The sequence below is a fragment of the Rhinopithecus bieti genome, unplaced genomic scaffold (assembly GCF_001698545.2).
Source record: "Rhinopithecus bieti isolate Rb0 unplaced genomic scaffold, ASM169854v2 scaffold_17861, whole genome shotgun sequence".
Taxonomy (NCBI): domain Eukaryota; kingdom Metazoa; phylum Chordata; class Mammalia; order Primates; family Cercopithecidae; genus Rhinopithecus; species Rhinopithecus bieti.
The window spans coordinates 4,395,256-4,417,605 of NW_016809830.1; the positions used below are offsets into that span (position 1 = coordinate 4,395,256).

The window sequence follows — 22,350 nt, forward strand, 5'->3', positions numbered from 1 at the left end:
CATCATAAAGATGAGGACCATTATCAACTCCTTGTGTATCTTTTCAGTCTATATATACACATATGTATGTGTAATATATGACATATATTAATGTATGTTACACATACATAGAATATATAACACATACATATTACATTATATACATATAATATACATTATATTATATGCATACAATAGACATTATATTGTATACATAATATACATTATAATACATACATACATTATACATTATATTATTTATTACATTATATTATATACGTTACACAAATGGAAACCTATAAACATTGTACATATGAATTCTATTTATGTATACAGAAATAAACTAGAGTTCCTTAATTTAAAAAAATGGCAGATTAGTATTTTATTGTATGGAAGTAACCTCTGAATGGACACTGAGGCCACTTTTGGTCTTTTGCAGAAAAGGCACACAGGCATGAATGTATGTGTACATTTACCTTTGTATAAATGTTCAAGTATATCTCTAAGATAAATTCCTAGACATAAATTCTTGGGACACATGGCCTGTATCTTAAAATTTTGATATAGTTCTGAATTTCCTTTCAAAGAAGTTGCATAATTTGTACCCCTACCTACAGTATGTGAGTGCCTGTTTCCTCCTAAACATTGCCAGTGTTTGCAACACCAGACTTAAAAAAAAAAAAAAACTTTGCCAATGTGATAAGCAAAAAATTGTTTCTCATTGTTTTACTTTGCATTTAATTTGCTTTTCTTTAACTGGGAGGGACAGTCACTCATGCTCACTGGAAATTTAGGGAAACGCAGAAGGCTGTGTTCATATGCACGGTACACTCCTGTGATTTTATGGAAGAATTTGAATACCCTTCTTTTTATCACTCCAGTGATAGCAACAGAGGCTTACTCATATCCTAGTTCTAACAAGACAAAAATTGTATACTGAGGCACACCGTTTCTAGAATGAAATACAGAGGGACAGATTACAGCCTGCAAAATAACAGGAACCAGATAGAAATATGACCTTCAGAAGCCCTTAACATAGTGGTGGGTTGTGATAAATGAGATATTTCTGGAAACCGATTTGGTAAATGCATAAACATCCAAGAATAGCAAGTGATTAAAGAAATCATCAGCAGGAGAAAACACTATACAACTATTGAGAATTATGACTATGCCAACCATTCATTCATTCTATAAGAATTGATAAGCACCTGGAATGCTCTATTTAATGCTCTATGCCAAAAGAGATCAAAAAGAATAAGACTCAGGCTGGGCGCGGTGGCTCACACCTGTAATCCCAGCACTTTGGGACGCCAAGGCTGAGGCGGGCAGATCACGAGGTCAGGAGATCGAAACCAGCCTGGCTAACATGGTGAAACCCCGTCTCTACTAAAAATACACAGAAGATTAGCCACGCGTGGTGGCGGGCCCCTGTAGTTCCAGCTACCCAGGAGGCTGAGGCAGAGAATGGTGTGAACCCGGGAGGCGGAGCTTGCAGTGAGCCGAGATGGCGCCACTGCACTCCAGCCTGGGCGACACAGCGAGACTCCCTCTCAAAAGAAGAAGACTCAGTTTTATGTCTAATGGGCTCACGGTGCAGTGAGGAACAAGATAGGTAAACAGTGAAAATACAATGGGAAGCTTTCCCTAGAAGTCAGGGGCAAAATGCTGTGGAAACAGCAAAAGCCAACTAAATGTTAGAAACTTTAGTTAGTTCGGGGGAGACTAGGGCAAAGCTTTCCCAGAGAAAGCCACTTGGGAACTGAGATGTGAAGGATGACGGGATCAGGCAGATGAGGTAGGGCATTTCAAGCAGAAGGCGTAGCAAGAGCTCTTCAGAATCTAGTAAATTTCAGCTAGAAGCGGTGGCTCAGGCCTGTAATCCCAACACTTTGGGAGGCGGAGGAGGTCAGAACACTTCAGGTCAGGAGTTCAAGACCAGGCTGGCCAACATGGTGAAACCCCATCTCTACAAAAAAAAACTAGCTGGGCTTGGTGGTGCATGCCTGTAATCCCAGCTACTACTTGGAAGGCTGAGGCAGGAGAATCACTTGAGCCTGGGAGGTGGAGGTTGCAGTGAGCTGAGATCGTGCCACTGCACTCCAGCTTGGGCGACAGAGTGAGATTGTCTCAAGGAAAAAAAAAAATCTATTTAAACTTCTATTCACAGCAGCCTGGAATTAGCCACATTTAGGGTACAGGTCCGGAAGGATGAGGAATAAAGTCTGAAAGGTAAATGTGTTTTCATGACACAATGGAAAATGATGAGAATAGAGCCTAAGATAATACACACAAACTTCCTACAGTTACATGAACACATGGCTACATATACTAACAACAATCGCAAGTTATTTTGGAAAATTATTCATGAACTGTCTGTATTAATTATACTCATTAAGTTTAACTGATGTTACATTATCAACATCAGGTCAATGTAATGTTTATTACATTTCCATAGAGAAAGACAGTAAGTAGTTTATTAAAATCTCTTCCTTGTAGAAAAGAACAGTAGACAATCCTACACATTTGCATGCTTATGAATATGAAAGAAAGGGAAGTGAATTGTAATAACATGATAATTCCTCCTCTAACATTTTATGCATGTTAAGTCTGGGTGATTGCCAAAATAATGGAGACACATTTAGTTACTTGATGTTTAATATTTCTTTTGCAATCTAATTTCTTATTTTAAAATGTTAGTCAGAAAAAAAGAAGTCACTAAGTAGTAAAGGAAGTGGAAAGCCTAGTCACTCAGAAGGAATGTTGGAAAACTCATTGTGCCAGAGAAAATAGAATATATCATCTGTATCTGTTGTTTTAAAAGCCATTTCGAAGGATGTGGGGGCAGATATTTGAAAATTCTAATGTCACTTATTGCTAGGACAGATTCACATAAGAGGTATCTTAACAGATTTAAAATTCTGGAGCTGGTCTGGATAATGACTGTGAAGAACTTTTAACTGAGTTAATCTTGACTGTGAAGCATGGGTTACAATAGCACCTAGTGCAGCATGAATCTTTCCATTGGCATTAAATGCTTTAGCTTAAATGACCACTGGGCTTAGCAAAGACTGAATACAAGCAGTATCACCTCCCTTTAAACATATCTTTTATCACTTATCTTGCAAAAAAAAAAAAAATTCCAGGAAACAAATTTTCAGTAAAACTGAGCAAGCTCTCTTGGCAACCTCCCTGGCTTTCCTATCCACATCATGCAAATGTACATAAGACTGCTGCCAAGAAAAGGAGGAAAAAAAGAAACAGGAAATTGTGAACTATGAAAGTTGAAAATCATTGTTCCCCTCTTTTAGAAATGGCTTTTTCTGGGCACGATGGCTGCAGTGAGCAATGGTCACCACTGCACTCTGGCCTGGGTGCCAGAGTGAGACCCTGTCTCAAAAAAATAATAAAAAATAAAAAGTAAAAAGAAATGGCTATTTCTGTTACATTTCATGATTTCCCCCAGCAGCTTGTTGATTACTAAATGAGAGTGACTTCTAAATAAAACCAGCGTGTTTATTCAATCCATCGGAAAACGCTGAGAAAGGGTTTGCCGAGGCTGGTGGAATCAGGGCTCTGCCAGGACAAAGAAGTCACCTCTCAGTGACTCATGTAAGATGCATTTTAAAATTGTTGCATGTGAGACACTTCCAATGATTGCCCTGACAATGCACCCCAAAATGTGGCACGGTTCTTTCAGAAAGGATAAGGTCGGTTTCCAGGTAAGCTAATTCCTTCATCAGCAACACCAGCTGATGCACTCTGAGAACCTCCTTCCTAAGATGCGGAAGACTTACACAGAGGAAATGTTCTAGGATAAGGTTGTGGAGTTGTGTGGGTGCGGGTGTTTTTTTTTTTTTTGACACAGTGTCTTGCCCTGTCACCCAGGCTTGAGTGCAGTGGTACAATCACAACTCACTGCAGTGTTGACTTCCTGGGCTCAAAGGATCTTCCCACCCCAGCCTCCTGAGTAGCTGGGACTACAGGTGCGGGCCACCACGCCTCGCTAATTTTATTTTGTATTTTTCGTAGAGAAGGGATTTCACCATGTTTTCCAGGCTGGTTTCGAACTCCTAGGCTCAGGCAATCCACTGGTCTTAGCCTCGCAAAGTGCTGGGATTATAGGCCTGAGGCACGGCACCTAGGATAAGATTTTAACATGCCTCTATCTGGTGAGTTCCATGCAAGATGGGTTTTCAAAGGATTTGTCTCATCAAAGATGAAACTCTACTTTCTTGCAAGTCTTTTTTCAAATGCAACTTTTCAAGAAGCCTACCCTGACCATATTATTTAAAATTGTGACTTATCCTCCCACTCCTAATCTCTTAATCCTGCTTTTATTATTATTACTCGCTCTGTCGCCCAGGCTGGAGTGCAATGGGGCAATATTGGCTCACTGCAACCTCTGCCTCCGGGGTTCAAGCAATTATCTGCCTCAGCCTCCTGAGTAGCTGGGATTACAGAAGCCCACCACCACGCCTGGCTAATTTTTTGTATTTTTAGTAGAGACAGGGTTTCACCATCTTGGCCAGGCTGATCTTGAACTCCTGACCTCGTGATCCACCTGCCTTGGCCTCCCAAAGTGCTGGGATTACAGGCGTGAGCCACCGTGCCTGGTCTATTATTTTTTAATGTACAAATCTTAAACATACAGGTCAATGAATTCTTGCATATGTGTCTACTCATATAATTACCATTCAGATCAAGAAATACAACTTTTTACAGCACTCCAAAAGGCAGCTCCTTCGGGGACCTTCTCCCAGTCCAGCCTGTTCTATTTTTTCAAAGCATTTGCTGCCTTTTAAGATAGTGGCACAGGCCGGGCGCGGTGGCTCAAGCCTGTAATCCCAGCCACTTTTGGGGAAGCAAGACGGGGCGGATCACGAGGGTCCAGGAGAGCAAGACCATCCTGGCTAACACTGTGAAACCCCGTCTCTACTAAAAATACAAAAAACTAGCCGGCGAGGTGCGGCGCCTGTAGTGTCCCAGCCTAACTCCGGAGCTGAGGCAGGAGGGAAATGGGCGTAAAACCTCTGGGAGGCGAGCTTGCAGTGAGCTGAGATCCCAGCCACTGCACTCCAGCCCAGGCACAAGAGCGATGACTCCGTCCTCAAAAAAAAAAAAAAAAAAAAAAAAAAAAAAAAGATTAGTGGCACAGTGGCTCACGTTGGTAATCCCAGCACTTTGGGAGTCTGAGGGGGGTGGATCACGAGGTCACGAGTTCACGACCAGCCTGACCAACATGGTGAAACCTCCGTTAGTCCGGCCTGGTGGCCATGCCTGTAACCCCAGCTACTCGGGAGGCTGAGGCAGGAGAATTGCTTGAACCCAGGAGGCAGAGGTTGCAGCGAGCCGAGATCACACCACTGCACTCCAGCCTGAGCATCAGAGCGATACTCTGTCCAAAAAAAAAAAAAAAGATACTTGATTGGCTCATTGATGTACCCAAGCAACTAGAAAAGTGCCTGACACATAGTAAGCACTCAATAAATATTTGTTGAATGAAAGAATATCATTTGATTTTGAGACAGAGCCTCACTCTGTTGCCCAGGCTGGAGTGCAGTGGCACAAGCTCAGCTCACTGCCTGCCACTTCAGTCTCCCAGGTTCAATCGATTCTCCTGCTTCAGACTCCTGAGTAGCTGGGATCACAGGCGCCCACCACCAAGCTTGGTTAATTTTTGTATTTTTAGTACAGGCGGTGGCTCATGCCTGTAATCCCAGCACCTTGGGAGGCCAAGGCAGGTGGGCCGCTTGAATTGGGGAGTTCGAGACCAGCCTGGGCAACATAGTGAAACCCTGTCTCTATAAATAAATAAACAAGTAAATAAATGGAGACATCAGAATGATACTGATCAGATCTAGGTACAGGTGTGGATTGGATGCGTCCTTGTGTAGTCTCTTCTATGTAACATTTTCTTGGACAGGTTGAGCACTTGGTAGTGGATCTGCAAGGAGGGGGTGCCCCCTTTAATCTGGAATCCCTTCTTGATTCCTTAGGTTTGTTGGCATGTATCCAGATAGGGGCAGAGTCTTCCTAAACGGCTTCCCCCCTTTGGAGTCTGCTGTTCCTTGCATGCCATAACCCAGTCTTGAGAACTTGACCCATCTTCCATTGCTCCCCTCTCCCAGTCAGTTGCAGGTTGTGGCCACTTTGTGCCCTATCTCTCTTCTGTGGTGTCCCTTGAATTTCCCCCTTTTTACTTCCCTGGGCAACCCCTCCGTATGTCGTTGTCCCAGCCTCCCAAGTGATTCTCCCGTCTTTAGTCTTATCCTCTCTAGACTGTCTCCCTATTATTTTTCCTAAAACACAGCCTTGATCATGTTCATGCTCTGGTCCTAAACTGTCAATGGTTTGCAGGTGCTACCAAAAAACAAGTCTAAATGTCTTAGATCAACCAGTGTCACCAACAGGCCTATGTTCTCTTGCATCGGTACCTTTGTTCTGTTGTTAGCTTCAGAAAAGAAGTGCTGGAAGAGACTATCTGGTCCAATCTCATTTTACAAATGAGGAAACTGAGGCCTGGAGAGATTGAGTGACTGACCAGCAACTAGTCAGAGAACAAGTTTGACTCATGAAAAGGAAGCCCAGAGCAGCCTCGGGGTTGGTATCAGACAAGATCCAGCCAGTCGGCCACCCATTGAATACCCTCTCCACACAACTCTGATCCCTAAAATTGTGGATCTTTGAGTCCCATCAAGCACGGCCTCCTGTAGGAAGCCTCTGTGATGACCCAGTTGGGAGTCTGGACTCTCGTGCACAGATGCGAGCTTCTAGGTGACTGGGAATCTGTCTAGGAGTCCTGGCTCCCCTACTGCGTTTTAAGCAGACTCTGATCTTTGACTTTCCTCAATTCTTATCTCAACGACTCCGTCCATAGTCGGGGAGCGGTAAAAGTCTACTCAAGAAGGAGGGTAATGTCTATACTGCCGGGGAGGCGCGATTCACCCGCTCAGACACCAGTCAGCCACGAGACGCTGAGTCCAAAATTTCCACCTACGTTGCGTGGTTCACTTGCTGCACCTTAACTCCTTTTGACTCCAACCCCAAAACACTTGAGAGCGTTTGGACTCGGCAGAAAGCCTGCTGGCTGCAATCACAGGATACGTTTCTGGAAGTCTTGAGGTGCGGCCTCTTTCTTCACCCTCCACGCGGCGAACCTTGACGCGCATTAGATGACCGGTCCCCAAACATGACTTGGCATCAAGAGGACACAGCTCTCCTTACCGAGGGAGCTCAGGTCCCGGGCGCGCCGCGGCCCCATCAGCTTTCCAGGCTGGCTCAGTCCTCGACCCGGGGTGACGGCCAAGTCAGCCAAGGGCGGCGGGAAAGTGACGCTGGGCTGGAGAGGCGGAGTAGCGAGTGCGGCCCCCGGGGAGCCGAGAGCGGCTGCAGCAGCCAGGTCTCAGGCTGGGCCAGGCAAGGGGGTCGCAGGCTGGACTCGGAAGACTGACGCGGGTGCCCACCTGACTCCAGGACTCACGGAGGGCGTGGGACAGAAGCTGGACCTGGGCCGCCTCGGGCCGCCCGGGGGCTTGCAGTCCAGCCCCTCTCCGCCCTGGGGAGGGAAATAGGGAGGGGAGAAGGCCGAGCCCGCCTCCAGCCCCAGCCCCAGCCCCAGCCCCAGCGGGTCTCGGCGGCTGCGGCTGCTGGAGGGTGACGAGAGGCACCTCCCCGAGCGGAGAAACCAGTTTGGCCGGTCCCGCGGAGCGGAGAGAAAAGGGCGGCTGCAGAGGAAGGGTGCAAGGACGCGGGGCGGGGAAAGGCGGAGGAGCCACTGGCGAGCCACGAGAGCCGGAGGTGCCGCCGCCAACTGGATACGCTTCCCGGGGCCCCCGGCCAGCCCCCGTACGCCATGCAGCGCTAGCTCGGCTGCCAGGGCTGGGGCCGGGCGGGCGGTTTCTGCGGCCAGGTGCGCAGCAAGCGCTCGGAGCGGCGCGCACCCGGCGGATGCCCCAGCCGGGGCCCAGCGAGCGCCAGGTAAGGAGCGGAGCGGCGCCGGGGGCCCCCGGACCTCCCCAAGCCCGCTGGCCCGGCGGTGTCCTGCAGGTCTCCTGGCCGCTCCCGCCGCACTTTGGAGATACGGGATGCGGCGGCAGCAGCTGTCCGCGCCCTGGTACTCCCAAGCCCGCACAGGTGGGTGGAGGTGCTGGGAGCCCCCGTGGCCTCGGGGACTGCGTGAGAGACACCGCCAGCTGGGCGGGCAGCTGCGGAGAGTTCCGTGGGGTTTTCATCTGCCTAGAGGAGGGAACTCTCGGGGTGTCTGGGTTCTTCGATAGGTAGCTACACACACGTCTAGGGGTTAAGCCAGGTAGGGCTTGCGGCTCCTTGGGGGATGCCGCTGGCTTCTGTGCGGTGGCTACCGCCCCTCTGGGAGTCCCCAATGACCAGGTTCTGCTGGGGCGCTCTTTGGGAGCAGATGCCAACGTGTCCGTAAAGGACTTGCGGACCAAACGTATCTGACCGCAGCCCACCTGCCGGAGGGATGGAGGGGGTGAGATCGCTCTCCTCCCCAGCTCCTGCTGCAGGGCCGGGTACGCGCAGACATCTTCCGTGCGCTTTATTGTGGGATGGGGAGGGGAGGTGATGGGGAAAACCGACACTGTTTTTCCGGTGACTGTCGGGTCGCGTCCGCCAGCCCAGCTGAGAAGGCTGCAGGCATCTCCTTCCCTCAGCAGTTTGGTGCGGGGCGCTGTCACCTCGCTGTGTGCACGCGGAGGGACTACTTGTTGGGGGGGGGGGCGCGGGGAGATGTTGCAGAGAATGGCCCAGTGCTTTAACACCCCCCGCCCCCACTTCTCCAACTCCTTCCTTCTCCCCAAAGTGAAAGAAAAGTTCTGAAGTGTCCGCCCAACTTTTCCGAGGGAGGCGTGTGCCTGTATTCCCTGCCGGGGTTGGGCGGGGGCGGATAGGGGAGGCTCGGAGCGCAGATCCGTGACAGCTGTACGGGAGAGACTGGGGTGCAGTAAGGATGCAAAATGGGAGAGGGGGATTGACACGCAAAAGTAAGGGGGACTTGGGCCGCCTTTCTGCCGGGTGAGTCCCCACTCAACCCTACCCGACCCCCTTGGCCTGCACACGCTGCCCTTGGGGGGCTGCAAGCCCTTCCTGGGTAGCTCCTAACACTGCCGAGTCCCTCTGCCGGAAACTGGCCTCCCTGTTGGCGTGAGAAAATATTCGCTCCCATCTTCCTGGTTGTATTGCCTTCAAAATTTTGCCCCTACCCATGGGAAATTAAAAAGAAAACACTAGTGGGATGTTTGGAGATCACCCAGCACAGGGTAGGTTATCGATGAAGGTTAACTGCTTTCAGGAACAAAAACTAAAAAAACGACGCGTGATAAAGCCTCTAGGGATAGTGAATATGAGCCCGTAAAAATGGGGGACACAACAGCAGATGTGAAGTAGAAGCGCTAATTTTCATCGGCTAAGGAATACTTTTGTGTTAGACCTAAGAAGCCATTCATTAATTCTGGGTCTATTGTTGAAGGCTTTATTAAACCCTATTATAAATGCATAGACTGTGCACAAGATAATTAATGCTTATTAGCTGATTACTTTCTGGGGGAGAAGTCACGCCTGCCTGCAGTTAACTCCTCTGAATCCTCTTAATGATTTTCATTATGTAGTGGAGCTTTCCTTGCTATAATTTTGGGAAAGAACATTAACCACTTTGTGCATTTGTCATTTTCCAGTGGCTGTATTTTAGTAACTTAGTGATTCTTTGTGTGGGTTATTAAGGGCCGAGCAAGACTTGTGTGATTATTACTGTCCAACACAGATACCACCTGTGTGAGGTCAGCTCTGGCTCCTTTCAAGGTTTCCTTATGGATTTTAAGGAACATACACAGCTGTGTGCACTTGTTAGTACATCCTAGTGATAGAACTGGGAGAGGTTTCATTTTGTTTTTTGTTTAGTAGAGGTTTTAAAATAATAATGTGGTAAAGCAAATGGCTTAGCAAAAAGAAGTCTTCAGTAGTAAGGCAAGTTCAGGACTGATTTTATGTTTAATCTGATTTTCAGTCTAGGGGATCTTAGTGCTAACGGAGTCACTACCAGATCTGGCTGTAGAATGTTCCTTTCCTTTCCTTCCGTCCACTCCTCTTTCCTCTTTCTTTTCCTTCCTTTTGAAGCAAGGAGAAGTGGAAAACATACGAATTTAGATGCCCACAGATTTCAGTTCTTTTAACTGCTAATTGTATAAACTTAAATGAATTCTTAAGTTGTCTGAACCTCTGTTTGCTCCTCTGTTGAGGGGGGAAGATATTATCAATCTCTTTGGATTGTTGAAGGAATTAAATCAGAGAACATGTGAATATTCTTTATACATAGTCAGTGTTTGAATGTTGGTTTCTTACTTTCTTTATTAGACTGATATCTAAAAATACTATTATTGCCGGTATCTGGTATATTTTTAATATTTTATTGCTTTACGAATTAAAATTCCAATTTAGTTTTATTAAGCAACATTCTCAGAATGCAGGTAATTCTTATAACTCCAGGGAGATTTTACGAGTTACCTTTGCTCTTTAGCGTCGCTCACTGAAAAGAAACCGATGCACTCATGAATGCAGAGGAACTTGCTTTTTAGGTACCAGAACAAGTTGTTTTTTAAAATTTTTTATAAATCAAGTAAATAGAGACAGAGCCTTGTTATGTTGCCCAGGCTGATCTAAAACTCCTGGCCTCAAGCAATCCTCCTGCCTTGGCCTCCCAAAGTGCTGGAAAGTGCTGGGGTTAGAGGTGTGAGCCACTGTGCTTGGCCCTAGAACAATTTATGTCCCAAATCTCTCTAAAACAGAGATGCCTTTTAAATTGCTTAAGCACTTAATTTTAGAGTTTGTTTCTATACTTGCTTCTAGTTTAGTCTCCTGGAAAGTTTTTCTTTGTGGTGTCTTCAGGTATCTTGTGAGTTTTCAGGTCTGTTGACATTTCGTTAGATTAACTGTATTCATGCCTGTAGGCTTTTCTTACTTATTAGTAAAATTAATTTGCTGTCAGAAGTTAACATAAAAAGAAGATAGGTTATCTTTTCATTCTGTTAACCAAGTTACTCCTGAATCCCCATTCCTGTGCTCAGCTAAAAGTAATACCTAGTCTAAGATCTTTTGAGGTCCTCTGTCACTGAAGACCTGGTATTGTGGAGGAAGATTCTGAAAGCATATATATGTGCATGTATATATATAGATATGTGCATGTATATATACGTGTGTATGTGTACGTATCAGTCTTGTTTCTCATTTTCTTTTCTTTTCTTTCTTTTTTTTTTTTTTTTGAGACAGAATCTTGCTCTGTCACCCAGACTGGAGTGCAGTGGCGTGATCTCACTGCAACCTCCTCTTCGCTGGTTCAAGTGATTCTCGTGTCTCAGCCTCCCGAGTAACTGGGATCACAGGCGTGTGCCACCATGCCCAGCTAATTTTTGTATTTTTAGTAGAGACCAGTTTCACCTTGTTGGCCAGGCTGGTCTCAAACTCCTAGCCTCAAGCAATTCACCAAGGTGGCCTCCCAAAGTGCTGGGATTATAGGCATGAGCCACTGCGCCATGCCTCATTTTCTTAAAAAACAGATAACTTTTATCATCTGAATCTTAAGGCCATATTAGTACTTTCCCTGATACTTATAAATGCATTGCACTTTTAAATAAATTGCTGCCCAACCCTTCCACAATGAGAAATACGTTTCATAACTGGTCCCTGCAAGCAGTCCAGAGGCAGCAGTGAAACGGAGGTTGCCAGCCTTGGAGTCCTTTGACCTGGATTGAAACACAGGCCTCATAGCTTCCTAGGTGCATAACCTAGGGCAAGTTACTTTGCCTCTCTAGGCTTCAGTTTCCTAATCTGTAAATGGGATAATAATAGTACTGCCTCACAAGGCTGTGATGAGTTCCAAATGAGATAGCTTAGGTAGAGGACTTAGCACACAGCTCAGTAAAAGGTAGTCATTAATACATTGTTGTGTTGTTGCTATGACTTTGTAAATATCACTCACCCAGTCATTGCCTTTCTCCTGGGCTATGTAGGAAACAGGAATCATTCTACAAGTTACTATTTACTTTGCAAACATCAGTGCCCATTTGCACCAGGCACTGGAAAGACAGAGTTCCCCAGAGCAGGGGCAAGGTTCTAATCTCCGATCTACACTATTGTTCTTAAGCCCAGGTGGCTCAGAGGACCAGAGTGCTCATTTGCCTCTTAACCTTGCAGGAGAACTTGTGAGGGGGCCTGGTTGCTGTCTCACCTGGGTGCTACCTCCTCCTGCACGGTAGAAGCCTGTGGAATGCTCCTGAGCCCCCTTTACCCCTCACTTCAGTTGGTCTCTTCTCTCCCTCATCCTCCACGCTCCTGTTTTTCTATTTTTAATTTTTGTTTATTTATTTACTTTAGACAGGGTCTTGCTCTGTCATCCAGGCTAGAGGGGAGAGGCACGAACATGGCTCACTGCAGCCTTGACCTCTTGGGTTCAGGTGATTCTACCACCTCAGCCTCTCAAGTGGCTGGGACCGCAGGTGGGTGCCATAGTGCGCAGCTATTTATTTATTTTTTCTGTAGAGACAGGGTCTCACCATGTTGCCCAGGCTTCTCTTGAACTCTTAGGCTCAAGCAGTTCTCCCTCCTGGGCCTCCCAATATGCTGGGATTACAGGTGTGAACCACCATGCCTGACCCACATTCCTGTTTTTTTGTTTTGTTTTTTAATTACTATTCTTTTTAAAACTCGACAGCTTCTGAACCCTGTGGCTTCTTGAAAGGCTCATTGCTCTCTGTGGTCTTCTTAGTTGTGGATCCTGGGTAGGCATTGCTAATGACAGAGAACCTTGGTATACCTCTCTGCTTCATGGAAGTCTGTGGGGTTCACAGAGGGCCTGAGTTGGGTTTCTTCTTTGGTGAGAAAGCAGATCAGAGGCCTGGCGCGGTGGCTCACCCCTGTAATCCCAACACTTTGGGAGGCTGAGGTGGGTGGATCATGAGTTCAGGAGTTCGAGACCAGCCTGGCCAACATAGTGAAACCTCGTCTCTATTAAAAATACAAAAATTAGCTGGGTGTGGTGGCATGTGCCCGTAGTCCCAGCTACTCGGGAGTCTGAGGCAGGAGAATTACTTGAGCCTGGGAGGCAGAGGTTGTAGTGAGCTGAGACCTTGCCATTGTACTCCAGCCTGGGCAACAGAGCGAGACTCCATCTCAAAAAAAAAAAAAGAAGGAAGGAAGGCAAGCAAGCAAGCAAGCAGATCGGGTGTTTGCTCTCTTCCTGCTTGGGACCTTGTCCCTCTTTGCATGGAGGGATGGTTTCCTTAGGTCCTGGGGGACAGCCCAGGCCACTTCCGCTTGGAAGATCTGTGTTCTTTATCAGTCTTTCAATCTAGTATATTTGCATTTAATAGGTGACAAATGGGCCTGGATGCTGTGGTGGGGATGGAGTGGGAAACCAGCTGTCAGTCTGACATTGACTCCTGGAGGGGAGGGTCACCTGTGTTCCTGGGCAGCCTTTCAGTGGCGAAGGCCACCATCCCCCCAGTGTGATTGAGAAGCCTGGCACTTCTGCATTGAGTACTGTGGAGCCTGACCTTTGGCTGGTAGCTTGGTCTTTATTGACAGGGCTGTCGTTTATGGCTTTGTTACTTTGCTGCCGAGTGTCTTTCGTTCCACTGGAGTTGCGGTTTGTTTGATTTAGTGCAAGTAGTGTTTGAAAACAGTTTTCTAACCTTTATTGAAATTGAGCTGCACTAGAAAATCCTCTTTGGAAACCCTCAGGCACTAAATACTGTCCTTCACTTAGTATCAGAATGTCTATTCTTGCTGTTTAGGGAAGCTTCCATGGATTGGATGAACTATTTATTTTATAGAGTGTGGCGTAATTTGTGTACAAATCCTTATTTTCTCTTCCTGGAACTTAGTGAATTACTGACATGATCCTCTGAGATTTCTGTGCATGATCTGTAAATCCAGGAGGAACGCTTAACATTTTCTATAAGAACATAACTCACACCGGTAATCCCAGCACTTTGGGAGGACAAAGTGGGCAGATCATGAGGTCAAGAGATCGAGACCATCCTGGCCAACATGGTGAAACCCTGTCTCTTCTAAAAATACAAAAATTAGCTGGGAATGGTGGCACACACCTGTAGTCCCAGCTACTCCAGAGGCTGAGGCAGGAGAATCGCTTGAATCCAGGAGGCAGAGGTTGCAGTGAGCTGAGATTGCACCACTGCATTCCAACCTGGCGACTGAGTGAGACTCTGTCTCAAAAACAAACAAACAAATAAAAACAACAACAACAACATAGGTAACCCTTTGACTTGGGTGGTTTAAATATTCACTCACTGGGGAGATGGGTAGGTTTTGTACATTTCATGCTGGGAAATAATGCTCCTATCTTTATATTGAAAAATTAAAGTGTGAGTCCTCTAAGTCAGGCACTAGTAGCTGCTGTATCAACTTCCAGATGCTGTAACAACCTCCAGTTTTTTTGTTTGTTTGTTTGTTTCTAATTTAGAGGCAGGGTCTCAAGATATTACCCAGGCTGGTCTCGAACTTCTAAGCTCAGGTGATTCTCTCACCTTAGTCTCCTGAGTAGTTGAGAATACAGGCATGTGCCACTGCACCCAGCAACCTCCAGAACTTTTGTTACAATAAGGACTTTTAAGTGTGTGAAGTTCATCAGACTACAAAGATTGTAAGAATTAAAAGAAAATCGGTGCCCTGATTTATACCAGTACAACTTTGAGAGGAGGAGAGGTTCCTCATGATCTTGTCTTCTTAGTGTCGAAGTGTATTCCATGGGAATTTTTTATTTTTTTATTTTTTGAGATGGGGTCTCGCTCTGTCCTCCAGGCTGGAATGCAGTGGTGCGATCTCGGCTCTCTGCAACTTCTGCCTCCTGGGTTCAAGTGATTCTCCTGCCTCAGCCTCCCAAGTAGCTGGGATTACAGGCATGGCCACCAGACTGGGCTAATTTTTGTATTTTTAGCAGAAACGGGGTTTCACCTTGTTGGCCAGGCTGATCTTGAACTCCTGACCTCAAGTGATCCACCCACCTTGGCCTCCCAAAGTGTTGGGATTACAGGTGTGAGCTACTGCGCCTGATCTTTTTTTTTTTTTAGTGTAAAATATACATAACGTAACATTTACCATTTTGATCCTTTTTAAGTGGACAATTCAGTGGCATTGGGTACATTCACATTGTTGTGCAAACATCACCACCATCCACCTTCAGAACTTTTCATCATCTCAAATAGAAACACTGTCCACGAAAGAGTAACTACCCTTTTCTTCCTATTTCCTGGTCCCTGTAACCTCTATTCAGCTTTCTCCATGAATTTGACTATTCTACAGTACCTCAGGTTAAGTAGAATCACACAATATTTGCCCTTTTATGACTAGCTTATTTCACTAGTGTAATATCTTTAAGGTTCATCTATGTTGTAGCATGAGTCAGAATTTCCTTCCTTTTGAGGGCTGATTAATATTCCATTGTATGCACATACCACATTTTGTTTACCCATTCATCTGTGATGGATATTTGGGTAGTTTTCACCTCTGGCTATTGTAATTTTTTCAATTAAAAAAAATGTTTTAGGACAAGGTCTCACTCTGTTGCCCAGGCTGGAGTGCAGTGGTGTGATCATAGCTTACTGCAGCTTTGAACTCCTGGGCTCAAGCCATCCTCCTGCCTCAGCCTCCCAAATGTCTGGGACTACAGGCACTCACCACCACAGCCAGCTAATTTAAAAAAAAGTGTGTGTGTGTGTGTGTGTGTGTGTGTGTAATGGGGGTCTTGATATGTTGCCCAGGCTGAACTCCAGGGCTCAAGCTATCCTCCTGCCTTTGCCTCCTAGTATTGAGATGACAGGTGTGAGTCACCACGCCTGGCCCACCTCTGGCTATTCTGGCTATTGTGACTAATGCTGCCATGGACCTGGGCATACACGTATCTGTTTGTTCATGTCAGTTTTTGAGCCCCTCTTACTCAGTTTGGTAAAATGTATACTTCATAAATGAGATGGGCAGGGCTGCATATTATAGTATTTATTACCATGCTTTCCTCCAGAGTAGCATGGAAATAAGAATGCAAGGAATGTGGGAGGAGGGTGGTGGTGAAGACACCTGAAGGCAGCACGTGCCTCTCCTTTTCACCTGCAGCTGCTCTCACTGAGCTGGCGGTCATATGCCATTCTTTCTTTTCTTTTCCTTCCCTTTCCCTTTCCCTTTCCCTTTCCCTTTCCCTTTCCCTTTCCCTTTCCCTTTCCTTTCCTTTCCTTTCCTTTCCTTTCCTTTCCTTTCTTTTCGACAGAGTTTCCCTCTGTCGCCCAGGCTGGAGTGCAATGGCGCAATCTCAGCTCACTGCAACCTCCACCTCCCAGGTTCAAGTGATTCTCCTGCCTCAGCCTCCCAAGTAGCTGGGATTACAGGCACGCACCACATGCCTGTCGTATGCCATTCTATTATCCAACTGGTCTGTGCTATGGGTGACTCTTTCCTCTGTGTCAGGGTGGGTGTAAAAGCCCCAGGGTTGTAGCCCCACCATCTGGTCATCTCTGCTAACCACAGCCACCTTCCAGAGATGACATTCCATAGAATTGACTTTTTTTTTTTTTGATTTTAATAATGTCGAGTTGTTTTTCGCCTTAGGGCAGAATCCATGGCAAGGCAAAAGGTCAGTGACAGACTATAGCATGGCAGAGTTATCCGATGTTCCACCTCTATAACAATGTGCTTCTAGGTGTCCTGGTATAAAAGCCAGACACCTTTGTGTAATAATTAGATGTCAATCTGTTCAAGACACCTTAATCTGTAGTTTCTAGAGAACAATAGACTCTCATATGAGTTTATACTCATACTGTGCCCTGAAAATTAGTCAAATAAGGATTTGCATGTTTAAAAAGCAGGTTTTAAAGTAAAACAAAACACACAAAAACTCATCAAAGCTTGAAGCCAACCAAAAATACTACTATCCCTAGGTGTCCACCCACTTTCCTATTTAATGCCAACTTGCTGCAGAGGCCCTAGGGTAAGAGTGCTTGGCTTATCTAGCTGTTCCTCCAATGAGTAAGTGGGGACGGGAAGGAGAAGAAGGAGGTAAGGGCAGAGAGGAAGGGGAGCCAGGTCTTGCAGAGCTTGCCAGGCTGTGTAAGGACTTTGGCTTTGATTTCTTGGAAGATGGAGGCTCAGTGCAGGGCATTGCTCCTTGGAGTGGCGTGGTCTGTGTGAAGACCCGCCCAGGCAGAAGGTTCCCAATCCAGGAGTTCAAGCAGGAGACAAAGCCAGGCAAGTGAGGGTGGAAGCTTTTGCCAGGGTGGTAGTGTCCATCAGGATGGTAGCTGTGGAGCTGAAATGTCAGATTCTTGAGAAGGACAGAGAAGAAAGGACGCAGAGAGAAGGGGATCGGACATAGGCATACGTGCAACTTTTATTTTGATAGATCGAAGTGCCACCAGGACTTCCGGAGAGATTAGATGTGGGGTGTGAGAGAGAGAGGAGCCAAAGATAACCTTCTCGGCAGAACCTGGGTTGCAAAAGGAAATCTGAGTTTCAAATGCTGGAAATTCGCTGGGCTGTGTTCAGATCACTTGCAACTAGGTTATAAAGAGGCTCCTCAGAAACATACATATAAGGCTTTGGTTCACAGAACTTTGTGTTTACCGTCAGCCTGTCTTCCTAGTTTGGAGGAAAGGGCATTGTTAGAAAAGAAACGGTTTTCAGGAAGCAGAGGACTTGACTTCACTGACAGGAGGGTGGTCTGTAACCCACAGGCTGTCCTGCCAGGGCTGCTGTCGCAGGTATTGCCACTCACAAGCCCCTAGTCCCCTTCCCTATCCTGTTTGTCTTTTGCCTAATTGGGGGGTTTAGCTCTTTCCAGCCACTCCCCATCTCCATACACATGGATTTTTTGTTTTAAACAACTATATTGAGATCTAATTCATGTACCATACAATTCAGCCTTTTAAAATACACAATTCAGTGGTTTCTTAGTATATTTACAGAGCTGTGCACCCATTGCCACAATCTGTGTTAGAACCTTTTCATCACCCCCTAAGAGAAACCGTGTGCCTTTGAGCTGTGCCTCGTTTATCTCCTTGTCCCTGCAGCCCCTGGCAGCCTCTCATCTACCTTCTGCTTCTATGGGTTTGCTAATCCTGGACATTTTATATAAATGGAATCGTATGATATGTGGTCTTTTGTGGTCATCTTTTTACACTTAGCATAATGTTTTTAATGTATATTATGGTCGGGTACGGTGGCTCACACCTGTAATCCCAGCACTTTGCGGGGCTGAGGTGGGCAGATCGCATGAGCTCAGGAGTTCGAGACCAGCCTGGGCAACATAGTGAGACCCTGTCTCAATTTTTTTAAATTGTAAAAAAAAAAAAAATTAATAAAAAAATTCATCCATATTGTATTGTTTGTCAATACTTAATTTCTTTATATTGTCAAACACACTAGCTACTTTTGCACATGATACATTCTTGAAAAAATGCACAGGCAATGGAAATGTGTGCTAGTTGCAAATAGACTGACATGTTATAAAAGGAATGTTTTGTGCCCAGAGAGCTACAAATATGTGTGTGTGGATGTAAGTGTTCATTTGCTCACCTTCACAATTGATTACAAAGTGCACAGTGACTGTGACTCTAAAGACAAGGGGCCTTCTGGTGGCCTAGTGATTTTCTTTCATTTAGTGATTCAACAATTACTTATTAAATACCCACTACATTGCCAGGTACTGCCAGTAAATACAGTGAGGAACAAAGCAGACATGCCCTTCCCCTCAGGGAGCTTACAGGGTTGTCGAGAGTTCGATGAGAGATAGAGACTAAACAAAATATTGAACAAAAGAGACATGAAACAATTTGATATTAGAATTATAATCTGTGATAAGGGCCTTAAAGAAAAATAAGATATTTCTAAGAGAATAATGAGGACCTACTTTAAAATGGCCCAGGAGGAACCCAGGCATCCACTGACAAATGAATGAATACACAAAATTGGTGTATCCATGTGATTAGGATATCTCTTAGCCTTAAAAATGAAGGGAATTTTTGCTGAGCACGGAGGCTTATGCCTGTAATCCCAGCGTTTTGGGAGGCCAAGTCTGGGGGACAACTTGAGACCAGAAGTTCGAGATCTAGCTTAGCCAACATGGTAAACCCCTGTCTCTACTAAAAATACAAAAATTAGCCAGGCGTAGCAGTGGACACCTGTAATCCCAGCTACTCGGGAGGCTATGACACAAGAATCACTTGAACCCAGGAGCGGAGGTTACGGTGAGCCAAAATCGTACCACTGCACTCCACCAGGGACAGCAGAGTGAAACTCGGCCTCAGAAAAAAAAAAAAAAAAAAGAAAAGAAAAAGAAAAAAGGAAGGAAATTTTAATACATGCTACATGGATGAACTTTGAAGACATTATGCTAAATGAAATAAGTGAGACACAAAAGGACAAACAAGTATTTTGCGATTCCACTTACATGAAGTACCCAGAATTGTCAAGTTCATAGAGACAGAAAATTGAGCAGTGGTTGCCAGGGGCTGGGCCAGGGAAGAATGGGGAGTTAGTGTTTAATGGACCCTGAGTTTCACTTTGGGAAGATGAAAAATTTCTAGGGATGGGTGGTGGTGGTAATTGCAGAATCATGTGGACGCACTTAATATCACTTAGAAGGCATTAAAGGCCGGGCATGGTGGCTCATGCCTGTAATCCCAGCACTTTGGGAGGCCGAGGTGGACAAATTGCCTAAGGTCAGGAGTTCAACACCAGCCTGGCCAACATGGTGAAACCCCATCTCTACTAAAAAATACAAAAATTAGCCAGGTGTGGTGGTGCATGCCTGTAATCCCAGCTACTCGGGAGACTGAGGCAGGAGAATTGCTTGAACCCAGGAGGCGGAGGTTGCAGTGAGCGGAGATGGCACCACTGCACTTCAGCCTAGGCAACAGAGCAAGACTCTATCTCAAAAAAATAAAATAAATAAAATAAAATAAAAGTAGTTAAAATGGTAAATTTTATGCTTTGTCTATTTTAGCATAATTTTAAAAATGGCCCAGGGAGTGGGGCCTCTTGAAGGAGGTTATACTTAAGTTGAGACCTAGAGGATAAGAAGGTACCAGTCAGGGGAATAGTGGTCCAGTCAATGGGAACAGCATGTACAAAGGCCCTGGGGTGGGTGAGAGCTTAGTGCTGTGCTCTAGGAATTGTGAGAGGCCAGAATACCGGGGGTGACAGCTGGGGCTGCCATTGTATGAGGGAGGCAGGCACCAAACTGCAGAGAACCTGATAGGAAGTCACTAACATATTTTTAAGCAGTGGAGTGATGTGATTTGATTCCTGGTTTTGGCTGATAATCCAGAGACTATGATATGGGGAATGGGTTGTTTGTGGGGGTGGGGTGGGTGGGGCAGGAAATGAGGCCAGAAGCAAGGAGAGGAAATTTGGGAGGCTGCTGCAGTGTCCATGAGAGAGAGAGGGTGGGGGCTTGGGCCCGATAACGGGAGTGGGGATGAGAAGTGGAAGGTAGGAGCTGCACTTCACAAGGGGAATCCTGGTCTTCGTGATGGGCTGGATTTGAAGATGTAAAAGAAGAGAATTGTTGACAATTCTCAGATTTCTAACATAAGTGACAAAAGGTGATGGTGTCACTGAGGCGAAGGAGTAGTTTTAGAAGATGAACGTAGCTTCGATCATGTTTAGTTTGAGTTGCTGGGACACCTGGGTGTGGTCGGAGGTCAAGCATTGGTGATTCAGAAGTCTGGGCTGGAGACACAATTTTGGGAATTGCAGCATAGGATTGAGTTTAAGGAGCTGCTTGTGGATGCTGGAAACGCTTCAGAAGCCAGTGCTTCCTATTGTTGGTATCAGCCTTTTAGTTTGGACTAACTTTTGTAAAGTAATCAACTATTTTTTGGCCCCAAAGTATGTACATGTGAGAAAAAAAAAAGCATTTGTGCAAAGTCACAAGCCCTGCTTTATGGACAAAGATGACAGGGTGGAGGGCTGATGCAGAGCTGCCTAGTGGACAAGACCACCATACATGGCTCAAAACGTTCTCATATGTGGGAAAGGGGCGCTTTGTATGGTATAGGAACTTGCTAAAGCCAGGGAATTTCTTGTAGAAAACCGACTTTTAAAATTGGCTTGTGTGGCCTGACTTAAAAACCAAATCACTCTTTTCACGTGTGTGGGGTGGTATAACAAAGTAGTGCTGCTTTTGTGCTCAATGTACTGTATTTCCACATGTTGTATTGACCCACTTAGTCCCATGGTGTATTAATTTCCTCGTCTCTTTTTGCAAGCAAAGGAATTATAACTTGCCTGAAGTCTCAGAACTAGTAATTGACAAAACCAGAAATTGCAGTCGTGTTTCCAGACTCACAAGGCAAAGGTTCTTTCCAAGAACTCATAGGGGAAGGTTGGAAAATCGATCCAAATGACTCAGAGATAGGGTTGCCAAATTTAACAAATAAAAATACAGGACACAGTTCAGTTTGAATCTCAGACAAACGATGAGTAATTTTTTTTAGTATAACTATGTCCTATGCAATGTTTGAGACTGACTTATACTGAAAATGATGTGTTCTTTATGTTAATGTCCAACATAACTCTGTATCCTATATTTCATCTGGTAACCCACCCAGAAATGAACTCTTGGAACACAAAATCATTTGTAATTCGTGGGCTTCCTGTATATTCAAGCTCCTTATAGAAACTCCTGGATCTGCCAAGCATTTTGTTGCATTTGGGAGTGGGAGTGGGAGGAGGATTGATTTTCCTATTCTCCTAAAAGGGCTGTGTTGTGATATTTTTTCCATCTTTAATAACTATGATTTGTAATAAACAGCAGCCCGGTTTTGGGAAACAAGCCCAGGAGATGTCAGCTCTGGTGAGTCACTGAATGGTTGGCTGACCTCAGCTAATAATAGCAATTCTTTACATTTTTAAAGCACTTCATAGTTTTAAAATCTCCTCATTTGGGAGTTGGCAGGACAGGAATTATCCCCATGGAACAGATGAGAAACACAAGGGAAGCAGGGTTTGGGGGAGTGGGTGGTGCCAGGAACTGGGTTAGGGTACTCTTCTAACCTCTAGTTCAGTGATGAGCAGTTAATTTTCTTTTCTTTTTTCTCTTTCTTTTCCTTCTTTCTCTTTCCTTCCTTCCTTCCTTCCTTCCTTCCTTCCTTCCTTCCTTCCTTCCTTCCTTCCTTCCTTCCTTCTTTCTTTTCTTTCTTTTTCTTCTTTTTTTTTCTCTCTCTCTCTCTCTCTGTCTTTCTTTCTTTTTTAAGGTAGAGTCTCACTGTCGCCCAGGTTGGAGTGCAGTGGAGCAATCTCGGCTCACTACAACCTCTGCCTCCCGGGTTCAAGCGATTCTCGTGCTCCAGCCTC

General features: G+C 45.5%; 1 protein-coding gene across 1 annotated transcript in view; it reads left to right on the forward strand.

Moving 5' to 3' along the window:
- Positions 1 to 7,607: 7,607 nt before the first annotated feature.
- Positions 7,608 to 22,350, forward strand: part of ATP8B1 (ATPase phospholipid transporting 8B1) — a 162,555-nt gene continuing 147,812 nt past the window's right edge. The window contains 1 exon segment of the mRNA XM_017890450.1: positions 7,608 to 7,956. The gene's annotated coding sequence lies outside the window, so the exon portion shown is untranslated.